We start from the raw sequence: 13,719 nt of genomic DNA, 5'->3' as shown, positions 1-13,719 counted from the left end.
ATTCTTCTCTCTCTTTTTTAATTAGTTTGGCTAGCAGTCTGTCTATTTTGCTGATCTTTTCAAAAAACCAACTCCTGGATTTATTAATTTTTTTGAAGGGCTTTTTGTGTCTCTCTCTCCTTCAGTTTTGCTCTGATCTTAGTTATTTCTTGTCTTATGCTAACTTTTGAGTTTTTTTTTTGATCTTGCTCCTTTAGCTCTTTCAATTTTGTTAATAGGGTGCCGATTGTAGATCTTTTCTCGCTTCTCAGGCATTTATTGCTGTAAATTTCCCTCTAGACACTGCTTTAAATGTGTCCCAGAGATTCTAGTACATTGTGTCTTCGTTCTCATTGATTTCAAAGAACATCTTTATTTCTGCCTTCATTTCATTGTTTATCCAGTTGTCATGCAGAAGCAAGTTGTTCAGTTTCCATGTAGTTTTGTGGTTTTGAGTGAGTTTCCTAATCCTGAGTTCTAATTTTCTTGCACTGTGGTCTAAGAGACTGCTTGTTATTATTTCTGATCTTTTGCATTTGCTGAGGAGTAATTTACTTCCAATTATGTGGTCAGTTTTAGAGTAAGTACGATGTGATGCTGAGAAGAATGTAAATTCTGTAGATTTGGGGTGGAGAGTTCTGTAGATATCTATTACATTTGATTGGTCCAGATCTGAGTTCAAGTCCTGGATATCTTTGTTGATTTTCTGTCTCGTTGATCTGTCTAATATTGTCAGTGGAGTGTTAAAGTTACCCACTATTATTTTGTGGGAGTCTAAGTCTCTTTGTAGGTCATTTAGAACTTGCCTTATATATCTGGGTGCTCCTGTTTTGGGTGCGTATATATTTAGGATAGTTAGCTCTTCTTGTTGCATTGATACTTTTACCATTATGTAGTGCCCTTCTTTGTCTCTTTTGATCTTTGTTGGTTTAAAGTGCATTTTATCAGAGACTAGGATTGCAACCCCTGCTTTTCTTTTGCTCTCCATTTGCTTGGTAAATCTTCCATTCCTTTATTTTCAGTTTGTGTGTGTCTTTGCATGTGAGGTAGGTCTCCTGAGTACAGCACACTGATGGATCTTGACTTTTTATCCAGTTTGTCAGTCTGTGTCTTTTCATTGGTGCCTTTAGGGCATTTACATTTAACATTGTTATTGTTATGTGTGAATTTGATCCTGCCATTTTGTTACTGGCTTCTTGTTTTGCCCATTAGTTGATGCAGTTTCTCCATTATGTTGTTGTTCTTTACCATTTGGTATATTTTTGCAGTGGCTGGTGCTGGTTGTTCCTTTCCATGTTTAGTGCTTCTTTCAGGAGCTCTTGTAAGGCAGGTTTGGTAGTGACAAAAATCCCACCGCAATTGCTTGTCCATAAAGGATTTTATTTCTTCTTCACATATGAAGCTTAGTTTGGCTGGTTATGAAATTCTGGGTTCAAAGTTCTGTTCTTTAAGGATGTTAAATATTGGCTCCCACTGTCTTCTGACTTGTAGGGTTTCTGCCAAGAGATCCGCTGTGAGTCTGATGGGCTTCCCTTTGTGGGTGACCCTACCTTTATCTCTGGCTGCCCTTAGCATTTTTTCCTTCATTTCAACCCTGGTGAATCTGACGATTATGTGCCTTGGGGTTGCTCTTCTTGAGGAATATCTTTCTGGTGTTCTCTGTATTTTCTGTATTTGAATACTGGCCTGCCTTGCTAGGTTGGGGATGTTCTCCTGGATAATATCCTGAAGAGTGCTTTCTAGCTTGGATTCATTCTCTCTGTCACATTCAGGTACACTGATCAGGCATAGATTAGGTCTTTTCACATAATCACATATTTCTTGAAGGCTTTTTTCATTTGTTTTCACTCTTTTTTCTCTGTTCTTGCCTTCCTGTTTTATTTCATTGAGTTGATCTTCAATCACTGTGATCCTTTCTTCTGCTTGATCAATTCGGCTATTGAAACTTGTGTATGCTTTGTGAAGTTCTTGTGCTGTGTTTTTCAGCTCCATCAAGTCATTTATGTTCTTCTCTAAGCTGGTTATTCTAGTTAGCGTTTTGTCTAACATTTTTTCAAGGTTTTTAGTTTCTTTACATTGGGTTAAAACATGCTCCTTTAGCTCAGAGAAGTTTGTTATTACCCACCATCTGAAACCTGCTTCTGTCAATTCCTCAAACCCATTCTCCATCCTGTTTTGTTCCCTTTCTGGTGACGAGTTGTGATCCCTTGGAGGAGGAGAGGTGTTCTGGTCTTTGATGGTTTCATCCTTTTTGCTCTAGTTTCTTCCCATCTTCGTGGATATATCTACCTTTGATTTTTGAAGTTGGTGATTTCAGATGGGTTCTCTGAGTGGATGTCCTTTCTGTTGACGTTGAAGCTATTTCTTTTTGTTGTTTAGTTTTCCTTCTAACAGTCAGGCCTCTCTGCTGTAGGACTGCTGGAGGTCCACTCCACCCCTTGCTTACCTGGGAATCATCCACGGGGGCTGTGGAACAGCAAGGATTGTTGCCTGATCTTTCCTCTGGTAGCTTTGTCCCTGAAATGTACCTGCCAGGTGTCAGCCAGAGCTCTCCTGTATGTGGCATCTTTCTGGTTATACAGGAGTCAGGGAGTTGCTTGAGGAGGCAGTCTATCCCTTGTCTGCTTGCAGACGTACTGCTGGGCTACCTCAGGCTCTGTCCAGATGCTGCATAAGTCTCCTCTGGCTTTTGCTTGCACAGGTAAGATTAGCTATGGAGGATGCCCTTCCCCCCACCGAGCTCAATGGTCCTGGGCTGAGCTCAAACTGATGTGCTCTCTGGGAAACTCTCAAGTGAGAGGGCTTTGGTTTGCTGGTCTTCGTGGGGGTTGGACCCACCAAGCCGCATCACCTGTCTCCCTGCTTTCAGTTCCCCCTTTTTCTGGGGAGTGGGAAGTTCTGTCCCACAGGCACTCTTGTTGCTAGTCAAAACATCTGCCCAGATCTGTGCTGACAACCCACAGTACCCACCGGAGCTGCAGCTCAGATCTGTGCTGGAATACATGGCGCTTTTCAGTCTGGCAGGGATCTCATGGTCTGTGGGTTGCAAAGGTCATGGGAGAAGCGCAGTATCTGAACCATAGTACTGAAGGGGAAGAGACCCTGATCCTCTGGCCAGTTGTACTTCCTGAGTGAGACAGCACCCCACCCTACCTTGGTTTGCGCTTCTTGGGCTACACCCGCTGTCCAACCAGTCCCATTGAAATGAACCTGACCTTGGTTGGAAATGCGAAGGTCACTCACCTTTTGTGTCACTCTTGCTGGGAACTGCACTCTGGAGCTGTTCCTGTTAGGCCGTGTTGGTGGAAATCCCTAGACTAACTTCTTAATGCATTTGTTAGTCTTACTCCTACTTGCCTCTTTTGTGATTTCCTTTGACTACCAGTAAAGTTCATTTAGAGTCAGTTCCCCAGGTTTTTACTGGGACCTTATTCACATTGGCTCCTCTCCCTGAACACGTCCCCAAATTCCAGACTCAGGAGGAAAGCAGGTGTTTAGCATAAACTACATTGATTGTACAAAGAGGGCACAGAGAGCCACTCAGTGAGGGAATAGTGGGAAACTTCCCAAAATCGAAGTTCCCAGTTACCAGCCAGGGATCAGCTTTAGAAGCATATCTAAGGGCAGCAGGCTCAAGGTCTGCTGTGTTAGCTCTTTTTGTACACTGGTAGGATCAACCCCAACCAAGACCTGAGAGCACACCAGTTGTGATAACAGAAAATTTGAAAGACTGGAAAACCAAATCCCAAATATCCACCCCACAGGTTCTTCAGCTCTCTTAATTTTCTTCTTTACATTAACATCAGGTAAACTATATATCCTTAAGCCTTCCAAGTGTTACCTGTGTGAGACTATTCTCAATCCATCCTAGTAGAATAATCTCTGACTTCTCACAGAACTTTGTATATATTTTAAAGCAAACAATAAGAAGGATTTTTTTTTCCATTGGAAATAAATAGATTTGAATAGTATTACTTAAGGTTTTAAATTTGCCTGTTAGGTCAACAAATAAAGCAGAAAAGCTAAATGGTAATCCATTTCCACTGAGAAATTCTGAAGTTCAGAAACTTTAAAAGCTGACAGTTATGGAAAGCGATTCTCTGAAGAGAAGAATATTTTAGGTCAATGTGGACTAAGCTATTTTTATGAGGGGAGAGGAGAGAAAACCTATTTTACAATGCATAAATAAGCAAAATACAGAAATTGCAAGCCTTGGCTAAAAATGCATCTAGATTTATATTACGTCTATACATGGTATATTGGCTGAAGTTGCACAATTAAGTGACTTCTAGACATCAGGGTTAACATAGCTTAAATACCTGAGATTGCAGAGTGTTGAGGCACTAAAATTCAAAATTTAACCATGGAAGGTCTGTTTGTAGCTTCATTCAGAATCCATCTTTTAAGAAGCTTGGTTATATAACTTTTAAATCCATAGCTGACAAGAAAAATAGACAAGTAGAAAGAACCATGTGTTGTTGCAGGGAGCATTGGCTGGGGGTAGTTTTTGTAGGCAGCATGGAAGAAGTCATAAAATTAACCTAGAAAACAGACGAAGCAGTTTCATTTGAAGTGAGGTTGAACAGCTTTATACACCTTAATCTCTTGAAGTTACATGAGTGTCAGTAAAGAACCATGTTGGGTTAAATCAGGGGTCAGCATACATTTTCCGTAAAGGGCCAGACAGTAAAGGTTTTAGGCTTCGTGGGCCACATATGGTCTCTGTAGCATATTCCTTAAAAAAAAACCTGTAAAATTGAAAAAGCCATTCTTAGTTTGCTAGCTGGACAAAAAACATCCTAGGGACTGGATTTTGTCGGTAGGGTGGGACCTGGATATAGGTGCTGACCGCCACTGCTTTAGAAAACAAAAATTTCAACTGTCATCTTTAAAAAAAAATTAAATTTTTAGTTTTGTAAATTATTTCTTTTATGATGATTTAGAGGGACTATCTTCAAACCAGTACAAATATTTCATAAATAGTATCTGGCCATTTTCTAACCAATTAAATAATTTGTTGTGCAATAAGCCACCTCACATCTTTCAGCAAGAAATACATTAAATTTGAATAGTAAAGACATTACATAATAAATAAGGACACAATTAAAATTTGCTTTAAATATTTTGGCGAGAGGACGTCACACTTCTATTCAAAGAAGAGAAACATTTTTACAGTCCAGAGGTCTTTTTTTTTTTTTTTTAACACCTATTATGCCGTGAATTCCTAAGGAATCAGTTTCAGCAGCTCAGGCTCCTTCCATTGGTTCTCACAAAGTGTGCTTCTCTGGGTGGAGCAGGCTGGCACTTCAGTTGAACCAGGTACCTTTCCCTCTGGCTTCTTTTTTTTCTGATCATTTTCCTTCATGTGTTTCAGGAAGCTATCTTGGCTCTGAGAGTGCTTAATGTGCTCAGTACGCACATTAATTCTTTTGGCAGGAATATTGCCCTTAACTTGTTTGTTTACAATGCCAACAGCATGCTGGGTAACATTGTAGACTCTTCCAGTTTTGCCATGATAAGTAACACTCGTGGGATATTCCTTTTTGAACAGTACCCATTCCCTTGATGTCTACAATATCACCTTTCTTATACATTTGCATATACATGGCCAAAGGAAAAACTCTCTGTTTTCTAAAAGGCCTAGAGCACATATATCGGGTGCCTCTCCTCTTCCCCTTTGTGTTTGTCATTTCGGCCAAAACTACTGGAAAATGGTGGTTCCAGCTGAAAGAACTGTCATCTTTATTTGCCTTAAACAATTTATGAAAGTATGAATGTCTTTAAGGAAAATTTTATTAATTATAAATGGCAAGGGACAGAACTAGGGTGAATAAACAAGAAATAGTTTAAAAAGTTGCTTATTTATATTTTGCTTACTAATGGAGCTTTGTTTTTGCCATTCTTATTTAAGTATGTTCATATAAAATATTCACTATTAGAAAATAACTATTTTAAGTCACTTTAGTCATCATTTAACTTGTCTTTTCATACACTTTCTGTTCCTTTAAGGCTCTATCTCATTACCTTTAAACTGAATAAAGTATATTAATGAGACCAAATAATTGGCATACAACTTGAGATTCTTGGCAGGATGTCAGAATTACTATGTGTACAATTTATCCCATTCCTCCCAGTTGTTTTTTAAATATTAAAAATTGTAAGGTTCATTAATAACTCAATTTTTAAAAATGGGCAAATGTTTAGGACATGTCACACGTCACCTTAGAATTACTCAACACCATGAGTTGTCAGGGAAATGAAAAATTGAAACCATAGTAGGATACCATTACATACTAACTGAAATGATTAAAGTGAAAAAGACTGACAATACCAAATCTTAGTAAGCATGTGGATCAGCTGGAAGTCTTAGACACTTGTGGCAGTGTAAAATGGTACGACCCCTTTAGAAAAAGTTATAGCAATATTCTTATAACTAATGTACACTTTCCTGTGAGTTGATTCAATTTCTAGCTACTTTCTCAAAAGAAATGTAAACATATTACAAAAAGGCTTATACAAGAATTTTTATAGCAGTTTTGTTTTTTTTTTATAACTTAAAAGTCCATCCAGTAGGGAATGGATAAACAGATTATGGTATATGATACAACGGGATTCCACGCAACCATTTAAAAAGTAAACTAGTCAGGTGCAGTGGTGTGCACATGTAGTCACAGCTACTACTAAGGCAGGAGGATTGCTTAAGCCCAGAACCTTGAGTCTGCAGTGTGCAATGATCAGCCCTGTGAATAGCCACTGCCCCGTGTCTCTAAAATAAATAAATAGTGAACTACTTTTACGTTAGGCAGCATAGATAAGTCTCAAAAATATAACACTGAGTGAATGGCATTCTAGAACAAGAAAATTAAAATATGGTGGAAAAGTTCAGAAAGTGCTTGTGCTGAGGAGGGCAGTTTGGATTGTTTGGGAAAGAACATGAGAGTACTCTGGTAGTTATATCCTACATTTTGATAGGGATTTGCATTACACAGGTAAATACATTTGTCAAAACACATTGAGTTCTGCACTGAAGATTTGTATTTTTGATTGTATATAAATTTTTATTAGAAAAAACTATAAATAAATATTAAACTCTCATCCATGAAATACATGTCAAAGGACTAAAGGATAAAGTGCACTGATATCTGCAATTTACTTTGAAATGCATGAAAAAAAGGATGGATAGATAGATGGACAGATGTGATAACACAAGCATAATGAGGCAGGAGAATGGAGTCTGGAGGCAGGGAACTTAAGGCCAATTCATACTGACTTCCTAGAACTAAATCAGAAGGAAAATCCCAACTTTCCACATGTAAGTGGCAAAAAAAAAAAAAAATTGGAGGCTACTCCTTTAGCAACCCCTCCTCCTTGCTTTTTTCTGTGTGGCAGATAGAAAATTGAAAGTATTTCTGATATTGGCTGCTTTTTGCCACCAATCAGACATTTGCATAGAGTGTGACTTTGTAACTTCACTTCAGCCTCTGATTGGTTGCTTTCCACAACCAATTGGACTGACCACAAGCCAACTCTTTGTTTGCATAGAATTGTAACTTTGTAACTTCACTTCAGCCTCTGATTGGTTGCTTTCCACAACCAATTGGACTGACTACAAGCCAAGTCTTTGTTTGCATAGAATTGTAACTTTGTAACTTCACTTTAGCCTTTGATTGGTTGCTTTCCACAACCAATCAGATGCTTGCATAGGGTGTAACTTCACTTCAGCCTCTCAAGTAGTTGCAAGGCCACTACTTCATTTCCATAGGGTGCACACCATGTAACCAATGGGAAACCTTTAGAGAGTATTTCAAACCCAGAAAATTCTGTAAAGAGGCTCATGAGCCCCTATGTTCAAGCCCAATGCCACCCTGTGGAGTGTACTTTCATTTTCAAGAAATCTCTGCTTTTGTTGCTTCATTCTCTCCTTGCTTTCTTTGTGCATTTTGTCCGATTCTTTCTTCAAAACGCCAAGTACCTGGATACCCTCCACTGGTAACAACAGTACTGTTATACTATTACAATAATTGCAACAATTACATACATAATTACAAATACATAATTACAACAATGTTAATTATTCAGGAGGTGGGTATAGAGGTACTTAGTGTAAAATTCTTTCAGTTTATTGTATTTGCAAACATTTAAATGTTAGGAAAATACAATAGTGACATAAAAAAAGAAAATTCAGCTATATGCTATAAAATAATACACACCTAAAGCACAATGACAGATGGAGATTTTTCACTATAGGAAAAATGTTTCCCAACACATTATGTTGTTAGCAAAGGTTACTATGGCAGTTAGTGTATGGTGATTACAGTGGAGGGGAGTGGAGTGGAGGGAGGAAGGGAGACCAAGCAAAAGGAGAAGAAAAAAGAGGTATGTTAAGAAAGCTTGTATATTATTACATTTATTTTATAAAGTTATGTCTGCATAGGGGAATATATGGAAATGGCACAATACTGTAGGATACAGTTAAAGCAGTAAACAAATGAAAATTTCATAGTTTAAAATTCTTATGCTAACTACAGGAATATAAATAAATGAATTAAGCATTCAACTCAAGAAGTTAGAAAACAAACCCAAGGAAAGCAGAAGAAAAGAATTATTTATAATAAAAGCAGAAAAAGAAGTCAGTTGAGAATAAAAAAAATCTAGCATAAATAAATAATTAAATGAACAAATCAACAGGCTGATTCTTTACAAAGCCTAATAAATAGCTAAGTCACAATCTTACCTAATTTTTAAAAACGAGAGTATTTTGCTCAACTCTATGCCAATGAATTTGAAAAGCTGTATTAAATTAATGATTTTTTTTTACATCATTGACAAAATAGAAAACCTAAACAGATGGTTTGACATTAAAGAATTTGAGACTGGCCATGGTGGCTCACACCTGGAATCACAGAACTTTGGTAGGCTGAGGTGGGAGAGTCACTTGAGCCCAGGAATTCAAGACCAGCTAGGCAACATAGTGAGACCCTATCTCTACAAAAAATAGAAAAATTAGCCAGCCTGGCACATGCCTGTAGTCCTAGCTACTAGGGAAGCTGAGGCAGGTGGATCAACTGAACCTGGGAGGTGGAGGCTGCAGTGAGTCGTAATCATGCCATTGCACCCCATCCTGTGATAGAGTGAGACCCTGTCTCAAGAAGAAGAAGAAAAATAGAATTTGAGAAAATTTGAGAAATGACTATTCTCCCTGAGTTCCTAAGCCTCAGATTCACATGTGAATTCAGCCAAACCCTTAATGAACAGATAATGCCAGTCTTACTTGTATTGTTCCAGAGTGCAGGGAATGAGAGCTGCCATGTTTGTTCATTGAGTTGCTATAATATCAATACTAAAATTTCAAAGGTGATAGAATCAAAGGAAAGTATGGATTAATGACCTTAAAAAAAGTGTCTAATAGCACATTAAAAGAGTACCTCTTATGGCTCAATATTAGAAACTCCATTAATAGGATTAATCACATTAATAAACTGCAGTGTGGAGTGCTAACCACTATGTGATCATGGCAGGCTACTGGGGACACAACATTGATAGACAAAGGAGAAAAATTTATATTATCTCTATAGATTTGGAAAAGGCAACTGAAATTTAGCATCATTTCCTTTTAATTTAATTTTAAGTTCTGGAATACATATGCAGGATGTGCAGGTTTGTTACATTGGTAAACATGTGCCATGTGGTTTGCTGCACCTATCAACCCATCACCTAGGTGTTAAGCCCCGCATGCATTAGCTTTTTATGCTGATGCTCTCCTTCCCCCTGCCCCCCGACAGGCCTCAGTGTGTTGTTCTCCTCCCTATGTTCATATGTTCTCATTGTTCCACTCGCACTTACAAATGAGAACATGCAGTGTTTGGTTTTCTGTTCCTGTGTTAGTTTGCTGAGGATAATGGCTTTCAGCTCCATTCATGTTCCTGCAAAGGACCTGATCTCATTCCTTTTATGGCTGCAGGGTAATCCATGTATGTGCCACATTTTCTTTATCCAGTCTATTGTTGATAGGCATTTGGGTTGATTCTGTGTCTTTGCTGTTGTGAATAGCACTACAATGAACATAAATGTGCATAGATAATAGTATGAGTTTTATTCCTTTGCATATATACCCAGTAATGGGATTGCTGGGTCAAATGATATTTCTGGTTATAGGTCTTTGAGAAATCACTAGACTGTCTTTCACTATGGTTGAACCAATTTATATTCCCACCAACAGTGTAAAAGCCTTCCTATTTCTCCACAGCCTCACCAACATCTGTTGTTTCTTGACTTTTAATAATCACAATTCTGACTGTTTTGACATGGAATCTCATTGTGGTTTTGATTTGCATTTCTCTAATGATCAGTGATGTTGAACTTTTTTTCATGTTTCCTGGCCACATGTATGTCTTATTTTGAGAAGTGTCTATTCGTATCCTTTGCCCATTTTTTGATGGGGTGGTTTTTTTCTTGTAAATTTGCTTAAGTTCCTTATGGATTCTGGATATTAGACGTTTGTCAAATGTAGAGATTTCAAAAATTTTCTCCCATTCTGTAGGTTGTCTGTTCACTCTGATGACAGTTTCTTTTGCTGTGCAGAAGCTCATTAGTTTAATTGGATTTCATTCATCAGATTTGCTTTTGTTGCAATTGCTTTTGACATTTTTGTTATGAAATCTTTGCCTGTGCCTCTGTTCTGAATGGTATTGCCTAGATTTTCTTCTAGGGCTTTTATAGTTTTGGTTTTTACCTTTAAGTCTTTAATCCATCTTGAATTAATTTTTGTATAAGGTGTAAGAAAGCAGTCCAGTTTCCATTTTCTGCATATGGCTAGCGAGCATCGTCAGCACCGTTTATTAAATAGGGAATCTTTTCCCCATTGCTTGTTTTTGTTGGGTTTGTCGAAGATCAGATGGTTGTAGATGTGTGCTCTTCCATTGGTCTGTGTGTTTGTTTTGGTATCAATACTATGCTGTTTTGGTTACTGTACCCTTGTAGTATGGTTTAAAGTCAGGTAGCATAATGCCTCTAGCTTTGTTCTTTTTGCTTAGGATTGTCTTGGCTATACGGGCTCTTTTTTGGTTCCATATTAATTTTAAAGCAGTTTTTTTCTAATTCTGTGAAGAATGTCAATGGTAGTTGAATGAGAATAGCACTGAATCTATAAATTACTTTGTTCAGTATCACCATTTTCACAATATTGATTCTTTGTATCCATGAACATGGGGTGTTTTTCAATTTGTTTGTGTCTTCTCTTATTTCCTTGAGCAGTGCTTTGTAATTATCCTTGAAGAGGTCCTTCATACCCCTTGTTAGCTGCATTCCTAGGTATTTTATTCTCTTTTTAGCTATTGTGAATGGGAGTTCATTCATGATTTGGCTCTCTGCTTGTCTCTTATTGGTGTCTAAGAATGCTTATGATTTTTGCATGCTAATTTTGTATCCTGAGACTTTGCTGGGATTGCTTATCAGCCTAAGAGCTTTTGGGCCAAGACAAGGGGGTTTTCTAGATATATAATCATGTTGTTTGCAAACAAAGACAGTTTGACGTTCTCTCTTCCTATTTGAATAAATCTTTCTTTCTTTCTTTCTTTCTTTCTTTCTTTCTTTCTTTCTTTCTCTCTTTCTTAGTGTCTCACTCTGTCACCCAGGCTAGAGTCCAATGGCACAATCTTGGCGCACTCCAACCTCTGCCTCCTGGGTTCAAGCAATCCTCCTTCTTTAACCTCCTGAGTAGCTGGGACTACAGGCATGCACCACCAAGCTCAGCTAGTTTTTGTATTTTTGAGAGAGACAGGGTTTTGCCATGTTGCTCAGGCTGGTCTTGAACCCCTGGGCTCAAGAGATGTGCCCCCCATGGCCTCCCAAACTGCTGAGATTACAGGCATGATCCACTGTGCGCAGCCTGAACACCCTTTATTTCTTTCTCTTGCCTGATTACCCTGGCCAGAATTTCCAATACTATGTTGAATAGGAGTGGTAAGAGAGGGCATCCTTGTCTTATGTCAGTTTTCAGAGGGAATGCTTCCAATTTTTCCCACTCAGTATGATATAGGCTGTGGGTTTATCATAAATGGCTCTTATTATTTTGAGAGATGTTCAATCAATACCTAGTTTATTGAGAGTTTTTAACATGAAGGGATGTTGAATTTTATCTAAGGCCTTTTCTGTGTTTGTTGAGATAATCATGTGCTTTTGTTTTTAGTTCTGTTTATGTGATGAATTACATTTATTGATTTGCCTGTTGAACCAACCTTATATCCCAGGGATGAAGTCAACTTGATTGTGGTGGATAGGCTTTTTGATGTGCTGCTGGATTTGATTTGCCAGTATTTTTTTTTTGAAGATTTTTGCATCAATGTTTATCAGGGATATTCCCTGAAGTTGTCTTTTATTGTTGCTGGTAAATATATTTAATGCGATAGGAATAAAGGGATATCTCTTTAATCTAAGTTGAGTGATTTCTCTATCTCTCTGTTGTCCCTTAATGGTAAAATACAAAGAGCATTTCATTATAGACAGGAAGATAAGTCCACTATCACTACTACTATTTAACATTGTCCTGGTGGCACTCGTGAGTACAACTAGAAAAGAGAAATGAAAAATATATGTAAATAGACGTGTACTAAAATCAGTTAGGGATTGCACTGAGTGAAACAAGCATGCTGGAAAGCCTGAGTCAAGGATGGTGTTCAGGAACCCTAGGGTACTGACACATGAGTGTGTTCTAACTGATATATTCATTAATATTCTAACATTCTATTATATAATTTCTTTTCTTTCTTTCTTTTCTGTCTTTCTGTCTTGTCTTTCTTTGTCTTTTACACAAACTCAATTATTTATTAATCAAAGGGGTGATCCTAATTAAACCAACATTTTGAAATAGTTTCATGTAAAATGTTTTGATAAAGATAATTGAACACAGTAATGATAAAAAAAAAAAAAGCATTAGTATGAGCTTGTTCATTCTGGTAACTAATTCTTGTCCAAAGTGATGGTAGAGTTTTTATTCTACTTTTTCACAGATCAAAGTACAGGTGACATTGTTTATGATGCAGTCCACCACTAGTTTTCTGTTTCAATTTTCTTGTTATTGTGTCTTCCTTCCCATCCTGCTTCTGATGTCAAACCAATGTGCCATCTGTAAAGGTGCAGCCTGAGTTTTTCTGCTATCACCTGTAGTTTCTTTGAATTTCTGTCCCCTGAATATGAGAAATCTGTGTTGTTTTAAAGTGCTTTCTATTTTTATGGTGAGGTTTTTGCCATCAAAAGAGATAATACAATCGTTTTTGGCCATAGCACCCTTTTTTTGCAGAGGTCTATTCCCACTCCTAGTTCCTTCATGTATTGATTATTCATCAAAGCCTTTGCTGTCCATCAAGTGCCATCTTTCTTCCAACTGATGAACAGTGTCCATGGTGGGTGTTGGAAAGTGTGTGGAGTGAGCAGAGCAGGGTCCAGCATGGGAAACATGCTCTGCCCTCTTACATGATGTTATAAGGAAAGAATAAAAGGGCAATAGCATGACAAGAATGTGTCTGTGTTCTTGGATGCTTTAGGATCCTTCCTGTGTAGACTCTGTCTCTGGATATAGTGCCTATCTTAGGGAGATAGAGGCTGGGAAGAGGTCCAGCAGTCACCTGCATCTGCTACTGTTCTGTTTGGACACTTGATCATGGTAGTTATTATATAGTTATTTCTTGTTTAATTAAAAGGCAGATATTCCAGTTTTAGTAGACATTTGTGATCCCAAATATA

At 37.8% G+C, this 13,719-nt stretch overlaps 1 pseudogene; it reads right to left on the bottom strand.

The window, feature by feature from the left end:
- Window positions 1-12,967: 12,967 nt before the first annotated feature.
- On the bottom strand, window positions 12,968-13,378 carry LOC116545021 (annotated as a pseudogene).
- Between the last annotated feature and the right edge of the window lie 341 nt (window positions 13,379-13,719).

The sequence above is a fragment of the Sapajus apella genome, unplaced genomic scaffold, assembly GCF_009761245.1.
Source record: "Sapajus apella isolate SASKATOON/1434 unplaced genomic scaffold, GSC_monkey_1.0 scaffold1, whole genome shotgun sequence".
Taxonomy (NCBI): Eukaryota; Metazoa; Chordata; class Mammalia; order Primates; family Cebidae; genus Sapajus; species Sapajus apella.
The sequence above is the reverse complement of the archived record's forward strand: the minus strand, read 5'-3'. Positions and strand labels throughout refer to the sequence as shown.